The sequence below is a fragment of the Acartia tonsa genome, chromosome 4 (assembly GCF_053477335.1).
Source record: "Acartia tonsa isolate MP-2025a chromosome 4, ASM5347733v1, whole genome shotgun sequence".
NCBI lineage: Eukaryota > Metazoa > Arthropoda > Copepoda > Calanoida > Acartiidae > Acartia > Acartia tonsa.
The window spans coordinates 17,800,630-17,809,330 of NC_137263.1; positions in this window are offsets into that span (position 1 = coordinate 17,800,630).

Genomic DNA, 8,701 nt, shown 5'->3' on the forward strand with positions numbered 1-8,701 from the left:
AAGATTTTGTTAAATGAAAGTTTATATTCTGTTTTCGAAATTGTCTTAACTTTATAATTTTCACCAAAGAGAAATATTTGTCAAATTTTTATACCTTTTTCTAAAGATTATCTACTTTTGTTAAAATAAATATAGAGATTTTAAGTTACATATATACTTGTTAATTACTGGTTTAATATATGTTGTGTAAAATTCTATTTACGTAGCTACTCTATAAGCGTTACTTGTTCGTTTGTCACGTTAGTAGTGATAATAATTAAATTAAATTGTTACCTTTATGAAGTGTTTAGCCTAGTTTTAAAGTTCGCTTATTTTATAACGATTAAATGAGTAATAACATTACCTACTATGTTCTTTTGGTATCATAGTTACTATATATGTGGTTTATTTTCTTACCGTTTCTATCATTACCCTTTTAGATAAATCATATAATAATAACGTGGAGATTTTTTTATAAGAACGTACAAGAATATAAGTACAATATTGTATAGGTAAGTACGAGAGTATTATATTTTCCGTTTGGCAAAGTCTTTTATATCATTGGGAATGTCCGTAAGTCTTTCCATCTGGATACATTAGAAATCAAGTCATAGGAATCATGTTAACTTGTATATTTATCTGACTATTCTGTTTGAGTTTCTAGGTCGATAACTAGCGGTAGTTGCGGCGGGGTGACCTCTCCTGCCGTAGATTACCGTTAGGTTATGATGATGTGCATCTGGTCGTTGAGGGATAAGCGTTCTACCGCGTATACGCAAACTCCTCTGAAATACTCTTAATATTCTTTTCAAGAGTCTGACTAGGAATGTAGTGATCCTGTCTAATATTATGACCATGATAATTGTTATTGTCACGTATATAGCTATTTCTTCTATATGAGCGAAGATAGTTCTAATGGTCAATGGTTCTTTAGGTTTTGGTGGGCACAGTGATTCTGACGCAAATGGTAAAGTTCGTGCCGTGGTCTGTCGGTCATAGCCTAATGCGAATTGTGTGATCGTATCTCCCAATGTGAGATTATATGATCCTCCTGTTATAATAAAAGGAGTGGATGTAATAGTTATTGATGCATTCTCTAGACTGCGATTAGTATTCTCACTCAAGCTAGTAAAGACAATTCCATCTTGTACATAAGCGTAGGGATACGTTTGTTTCGCCAAAGGGCAGTGCTTGGTTATCAATGTTTCATTAACGCTAAGTAGTCCCTTAAGGCACTGGTCAGCTTCAACCGGTAGATAAGCGTTATAGTAAGATTGTCTGTATACTCTTTTGGTTTTATCCAAGTAATAAATGGAATCGATATAGCATTCATCAAAAGGAATCGGTGCGTATCTGTAGATTTTTATTGGCTCAGAACTTAATTCCATGGATAGGATAGTGGTGAATGATGTTGTACCACCACTTAAACGACTTTGGACTTCCAATCCAAGATTATGAGTATAGTCCAAGTTAAGCTCTTGCCTTACAAAAGTTTTAATAGAGTCTGTGATGTCCGTCTTTGCAAGATCTTGAATTAGAGTAAGTCTGAAGTTTAAGTCTGCTTTAAGCTCTTCTAAGTTCGTGATGGCTAAGTTGCTCAAGCTATCAACATAAGAGTATTCTGCTGTTTGCACAAAGTTAGCTGCTTTGGCATGAAGAGTTATACCACTTACAATTTGTGGTACTATCTCCGCAAGCAATAACTGTGTAAAATCAAACTTATCATGATCTAGCTTATAAGAAAGTTTATTTATGTTATTAGTCACTTCAATGCGGTTAGAACTTATTAAAGGAGTTACTGTTTCAATAGCTTCCTTGATTTTGCGGATAAGTTTTATTACTTCAATAAGCAAGTCCTTAATCTTTTTGGTATATAACTTGCCTATAAGTTTAGTTTGTGCTGAAGTGAATGTGCGTCCATCGTAGCTAATGTCTAATTGAGTCTTCAGGCCATCATAGATTGCTATTTCAGGCGCTGTATTGCCTACAGATATATCAACTTGAATGGATTGAATTGCTACAGCAGTGTAGCCTATATACTCTCCACTTTGATAGTGAGTGGGTATCAAGTCTGTCATTGTGTTTGCTGTTGTACTATAGTAGTACGTACTTAGTATTATTAATATTATCTTAGAATACATTGTTAAACAGTTAAGTTTATTTAATAGATGCTTATATCCACAATCAAAAGTTACTTTTCTGACTGATACACTTACACTAATAGATAAGGTCTTCACTGCTTGGAGTTCTATGATAAACTAACTTATTTTTCCAAAATCTATTTATTATCCCACTTTCGCTACTGCTAGATCCTGAGTGGGCGTTTCCGGTTTCTAACTATAATTAAAGTTTTTGACATATTTTTTTTTTGTATGTAGATTGGTTATAAGCTTAATAACTAATCAAGTTCATCTCAATTCAAGGCATTTATATATAGGTTGTCTAATAATATTTTTATGCTTGTGTGATTTACATAGTTTGTATTAGATATTTTAACTTTTAACTCAATTTTGTATATATTGGGTTACGCAGTGACATGCGTATATTTGTACAGTTTGTATTACTCGTTTGACTCTGTTTAGATTATACAGATTCAAAACTTATACATATACAATTTTCCTTTTATATATTTTTGTGTATAAATATTTTTGAAGGGATCGACTTATTTAGTCGACGTGTATTGTATATGGTTGGTCTCCCCCTGTCAAGAGAGAAGACGTAAATTTTACCACTGGATATATAACCTTGAGTGGGAAAATTCTACATAAATTATGATATCTCTGTTATCAGATTAGAATAACATACTATTATATTGTTCCCGAGTTTACAGGGTAAACGGAAATGCAAGTGATTGTTATTGGACTGGATTTATATCTCTTGAAATCTGATATTATAATTTATGTTCAATGTTTTATAGATATGAATTCTGTACGTGTGCAGAATTATAGGTTTTGTATTAATTAAATTTGCATTTTGTTATAATGGTAATCATTCCGCTGCTTATTTGTGCATAAAGAGATGACTGTGCACATATTTCTGGTCGCAGATTTTGCTTTGGCCAGAATTATAAGCGGAAATGTCTCGTTTAGTTAATTATCTTTAGTCCATGACTTTATTGTAAGACTTTATAATTACTCTTTTGTATTCTCTATGAAAGTGTCAAAATATTAGCCAATTGGTTTGAAACTCTTTGATTTTGAAAGGGTATTTAACTTGTCTGTATTTATATCAGATCTCCTTTCAACCATGTTTATTTTGAAAACTTGCAATTTATTAATACTGTGAGAGGATATGTGTGATATTAGGATTGGTCTTACGTGGAAAGTATTTAATTAATTCCATGAATTTTCTGTAAGTTTACCTTTTATTTTTATGTGATTTTTAGTTGTAATCTTATCTTTAATTAGCAATTAAAACAGGTTTTGGCATCTTTTAAAATAGATATAGGGGAGTTTTATTATTTAAACTTTTAAATATCCCTGTTTTATCAAAAGTTGCGTACAGCATATAATATCGCGTAAGGAAAGAAGAGCAAAAGTGTTCCCTTCTTATAGTATGAGCTATAATTAGTTCATATGGTTTATAACTTAAATATTTTATGGCATTATTATTAGTTGTGTTGTTGTTATAGCAGTTCAAATCTAATTTGGTTAGAACTGTAGTATACCTGTTAATCATTTGTTGACAAGATGCATTGGTATTTGGGTTATATTATAGTTCTGAAGTTTAAAGTTTTTAAAGAAGTCTGAGTACAATATGCAAGAAAGAAAAACTTAATCTTGTTTTGATTGAAATTTTCTTTGAGGGTAGGCAATGGTTTTTGCTTAATTACTAGATCTTTAAATAAAATCATTGATGGGTGAAATTGTGGCATATCACAATGTATACTGTTGCTGTGTTCTTAAATAAGAGCATTAAAGATATAGTTTTGTTCGTACAGATCCTAATCGATAGTTTTTGTCTTTATCACAATTATATACAAATTAGATGCACTTTTGCCGCAGCATGGTTTTGGGTACATATTTCAGGCATTATTAAAGGCTGATGGGTTAAGTATCCGAGATGTGTTTCTTAGACTTAATGTTAACTGCAAGGTTACTTAAGAATTATAATTCATAGGGTTTTCAAGATAATCAAAAATTAAATTCAAGCGATTCAATACCGTTTTCCTTAGCTTGCAAATGCAACGATAAGCTTGGTATCTTATCACCAGGAATGATATAGTATTGTATGCTCATATGAAGATCAGATCAGGTGATAAAAGTGGTTTGTGAGTTCTGGCAATGCAACTTATAATAAGACTATTACATAAAAGCTAGAGGTGGTACCAGCTTTGTTTGACAGGGTTATTTTACATGTCAATGTGCTAGTTAATCTACCAAAATTGGTCCAATTGCCAAACTTTCTTAGTGTCCTCTAAGTTTCACCTTTGTGCTAGGATTGAGACAAAAGCTCATCCAACCCGAAAGTATAAGTGAGATCGAATGTGCTATTGGTTCATTTATGCCTATTGTTGTGAATATGCGCATAAAAAGTCTTCTTTCAGTAAAATCTGTAAGTCCATATATCTTTTGAAAACTGCTATGCTTGTTTTCAATTTATACTGCGATAGACATGTAAACCTAGAACCAAGGAAAAGTTACAACTTTTCAAGGTAAGTGAAATTTTCTCAAACTAAATTTTCTATCTTTTATGTGCGTATTCTCCACAACTTTCTTCAGAATATTCAAAATGTATGCTCAATAATTCTGACTTCGGTTTTAGATAGTTCAATCAATTTAATGATACTCCCTAAGTATACTGAGCTCCTGGGGTGGAGGAGTGTACTATCTAGGTCATGTCCTGATATATATTTTTGTTTTGTACCATTTTGTCTTGTCTGTCTTAGGTTGAGTTTTAGTGTAAGATTTGTTTCACAAGTAATAATAGTCTTTAGGCAAAGTCCCAGTGGTATTTTGGCACTGTTGACTGTTCAGGACTTTTCTGTCTACATGTGAATGTATGAAGATTTTTAGAACTATGCCATAAAACATTAGCTATATTACTATTCAAGTTTTTCTTTTTTTTTGTTTTTGAAATAGTAGTGTGTGAAATTTTCAATCTTGACCATACACCTTAACCTAATTTCTACAACATCATCTATATTTTCAACGAATTTACTGTATTCAGGAATAGACGAGACTGGAAATTTTATTAGTATTAAGATGATAATCAGATTGAGATCACTCATGATATGTGAGTGCCCTGTTTGATAGCTGTATGAATTAGAGTGTATCTATCAGCTTAATAAGTTAATCAATGTAATTATTGATTTTGTGTTTCAGATTGGTATAGGAGTATTATTGGGTTGGTTACTAGTAATTAGAGTGATCTAATTAATAGCTGGCGTGTTTCGTGCTATGGCAAGTTGATCCAATTCGTCATCAGATTCGTCTACTTCTGGTAGCATAGGTAGTCCATATATGAATGATCCTGAGAAGTCAAAATCAATGACTACCTCTCTGACAATAGATTGGTCGCTGGACTCTATGTAACCAGTGATAACTGTGTTGGTGATAGTGTGATTGGAGTTATTGATTATTAAAGCTCTGCCACTGAGTTGTCCATCATCATTGATAATGAGTTGTGTTTGTCCAGGTAAAATCTTAATTCCTGCATTTTCGTTTGAAATATGATCGTCGCTGAGGATCACTTGTGTTCCAGGTGCTAGGTTGAAAAAGTGGTTGATATTCATTACTATCACTTGGGTTTCTTTAGCTTTGATCTTTTTAACTACTCCTGTACAGAGCTGGAGCTCAAGTTCAGAACAGAAGATACTGCTCAGCGGTCCTTCAGGGTGAAGAATAGAATACAAACACGGTGCTAACCGGTATTTGTCTGTGACAGGCGTCCATGTTAGCTGTAGGCTTCTAATACCATTCAGTCCAATTATCATAGGTGCGACATCCTCATGGTCTTCAGTTACAATTGAAAAGAGAATTGGGTAATGACGGCTTGAAAATGATGTGGGGCGAATCATGAGAGTTACTTCTCTGGGTTCGGGGATCTTGTGATCTGCACATGTAACTGGTAGATCATGACTTTCTTCCAGCTGATTTTTATCATCGTTCATTACTATGCCAAACAACTTGCTATAGTACCTGGCTGATATGATGTTTTTATCTGTTGCTGAGTCAAGTAAAGCTGTCATGCGTACATCATAGTCATATTTACAATCTATTTCTTCTGGCATACAACCAGAGCAATGAAGGTACAATTTTCTTTCTTCCTCCTTTGCTGGTGTAATGTTATCTCTTACTTGATCTTTAGGCTCATTGGGAATTATTTCCGCTGTGGTAGCTTTGATTCCACTGAGGTTACAATCTCTAGATGATTCCTCACCATTGGCTTTAGCCCAGTCTTCATATGTTTGCCTGAAGACACCACTAGGTTTCACCTTACCACTATGGTATAATTCCATCATGGCTGGCCTTCCAGGACATAAGTGTCGAGAATGGTATAACTCTTTACCATATGTCTTATAACAATTTGTGCAGAAAGCTGAGGTCAATACAGTTGGGTATAACCTCCCTGTATCGTCACATAATAATCTACATCCATCAGATATGTTGTGAGAATATTGTCCACATGCTACACAGTAGCGTCCAGGTGATAGCCTATAAGAAGCTTGATAATCCCGCTTGGTATTCCTTTGAAAATGCCTGTCCCTGTTATCCCTGTGATAAGGTTTGGGATTGGGTGATTTTGTAGCCATTTCTCTAACGGTGGATTTTCTTCTATGATAATTTGAGATGGCCTCTATTTTGGCAATTTGTCTGTCTCTGTAGTTAGCTCTTTTCTCTTTAGATTTCGAAGTGTTGGTGTTGTGGGTTCTCTTGTGTTCCACACTTGTTGTACAGTTTGTGCAGAGATTCCTTCCAACGTCAAGTGAACCACTCGTGTTAGGTCTACCAAGTTGTATTGTGTTCAGTTTCTGTGAGAGTAGAAGTTCTTCTGCTGGTTCTGCTACTTTTGTCCGCCTGCGGGAAACAGTTTTCCACGAGTCTGATAAGTTAGCTTGAGTTGATAGTGAGGCCAGAGATATCGCATTCAATTCAGGGCTCATATTCCTCTTGCCAATTTGTTCTGATTCTTCTAGATTGGATATTTGTATTTCCTCATAAGCATCGGAGTCTCTAGTGTCTGTATTAGCTGAAGGGGTGTTTATACCAGGTGTTGTCGAGCGTCCTCGACAAGGAGTGGTTTCCTTATCAGCTTCATCATCCTGCTGGCCTTGCTTGCGGGCAGATGACATGATAATAGTTGTAAAGTCTTAGAACTAATTGTAAGTTCTTTTAGATGCCAGTGGAATGTTGTACTATTTTTATGATAAAAATAGCGAAAGTTCGAGAGGAGTACAAATAATGGGTATAGTTTAAAACAATCAAGAATCTGTTTAAGTTAACAATTCTTTGCTTTAAAATGTGTTTAGCTATAGATGGGTGTGATATATGCTTCACCTATAGTTGTTTCTACGTCGTATATACGTGCGTGTGAGCTTTTGATTGATATTCCAAAAATGTGCGCTAATGCACCCTTATCCTTAATTAAGCTCAACTGTAGAAACACTCCTACTTAACTTTTATATAGGTTTATTTATGGAGTCAATTTGAGCTAGTTAGCTATTCAAATTGGTTATTAAGTTAAGTAATGTTTGCAGCGGAGTTAATTTGGGTATGCTTATATACTATCGCAAATTAACTTTTAGTTTGCTCAGGAGTCGACTTTCCTAGCAAATTATGGTTGTCGAGAAAAGAAAACAGCAATTTATAATCCTTGTTGAACTCTTACTTCACTCTAAGGATATGTGTTTATAGCCTACGATCTACTTATTCCTGTAAGGCTATTATGAATATAACTTACTAAGGTTCACTCCCAAAGGATCGTCTATATTCTAATAATATTGCAACAATTTTGCCTGAATGTCAAAGATCTCGCCACCTCTTACTTATAGTTGTATTAGGGGTTTCCTTCCAATCCTATAACGTAATTTGCGCAAAATTGGGGCTTCACTTATGACTTCAATTCTTATAACTTTAATAAGATATACAATTTAGATATACCTATATTTATGTATGTAAAGATTGTTTTCAAAATTATCTAACCGGATGTAATCTAATTATAATTAGTAGTAATACAATATTCAAGTGCAAGTTTACTCTGAGGAAGTGTGAGATCCTACACTAGGTGGCCAACCTATAATGTGGAGGTTGTCAATCAAACTTCAAAGGAGCCTATCAACTTTGAATTAAACAACACTTATACTTTTTTGAAAACTAATCTAACTGATTTTAGTGCACTTTTTTTTTAACTTATCTAAAGGTAATCTGTTAGGTTATAAAAACTCTGGGCTATATGTAGACACACTTTTATGTTACTTGGTTATAGTCTATGTGCTAGTAAGCCTAAGTAAACATACGTTTCTCGATATGTAAAAAAAATTATGATTCCGGATATTTAAAGACAGTAGGGTACTTTTCCGTAGTACTTCTGCTACTTCTTTTAGAGACGCCCTACTCTCCCAAGGTAGGCTGCTGCAACCTCCTGCTGCGTTTGGTTTATAGAACTTTGTCTCTTAAAGTGTGCTATTCAGTACATATAGGGCCTATATTGTTGACTATACTTTTATATCACTAATGGTCACTATCACTAGTAATTAACTTGTCTTCACTTTCACTGCTGA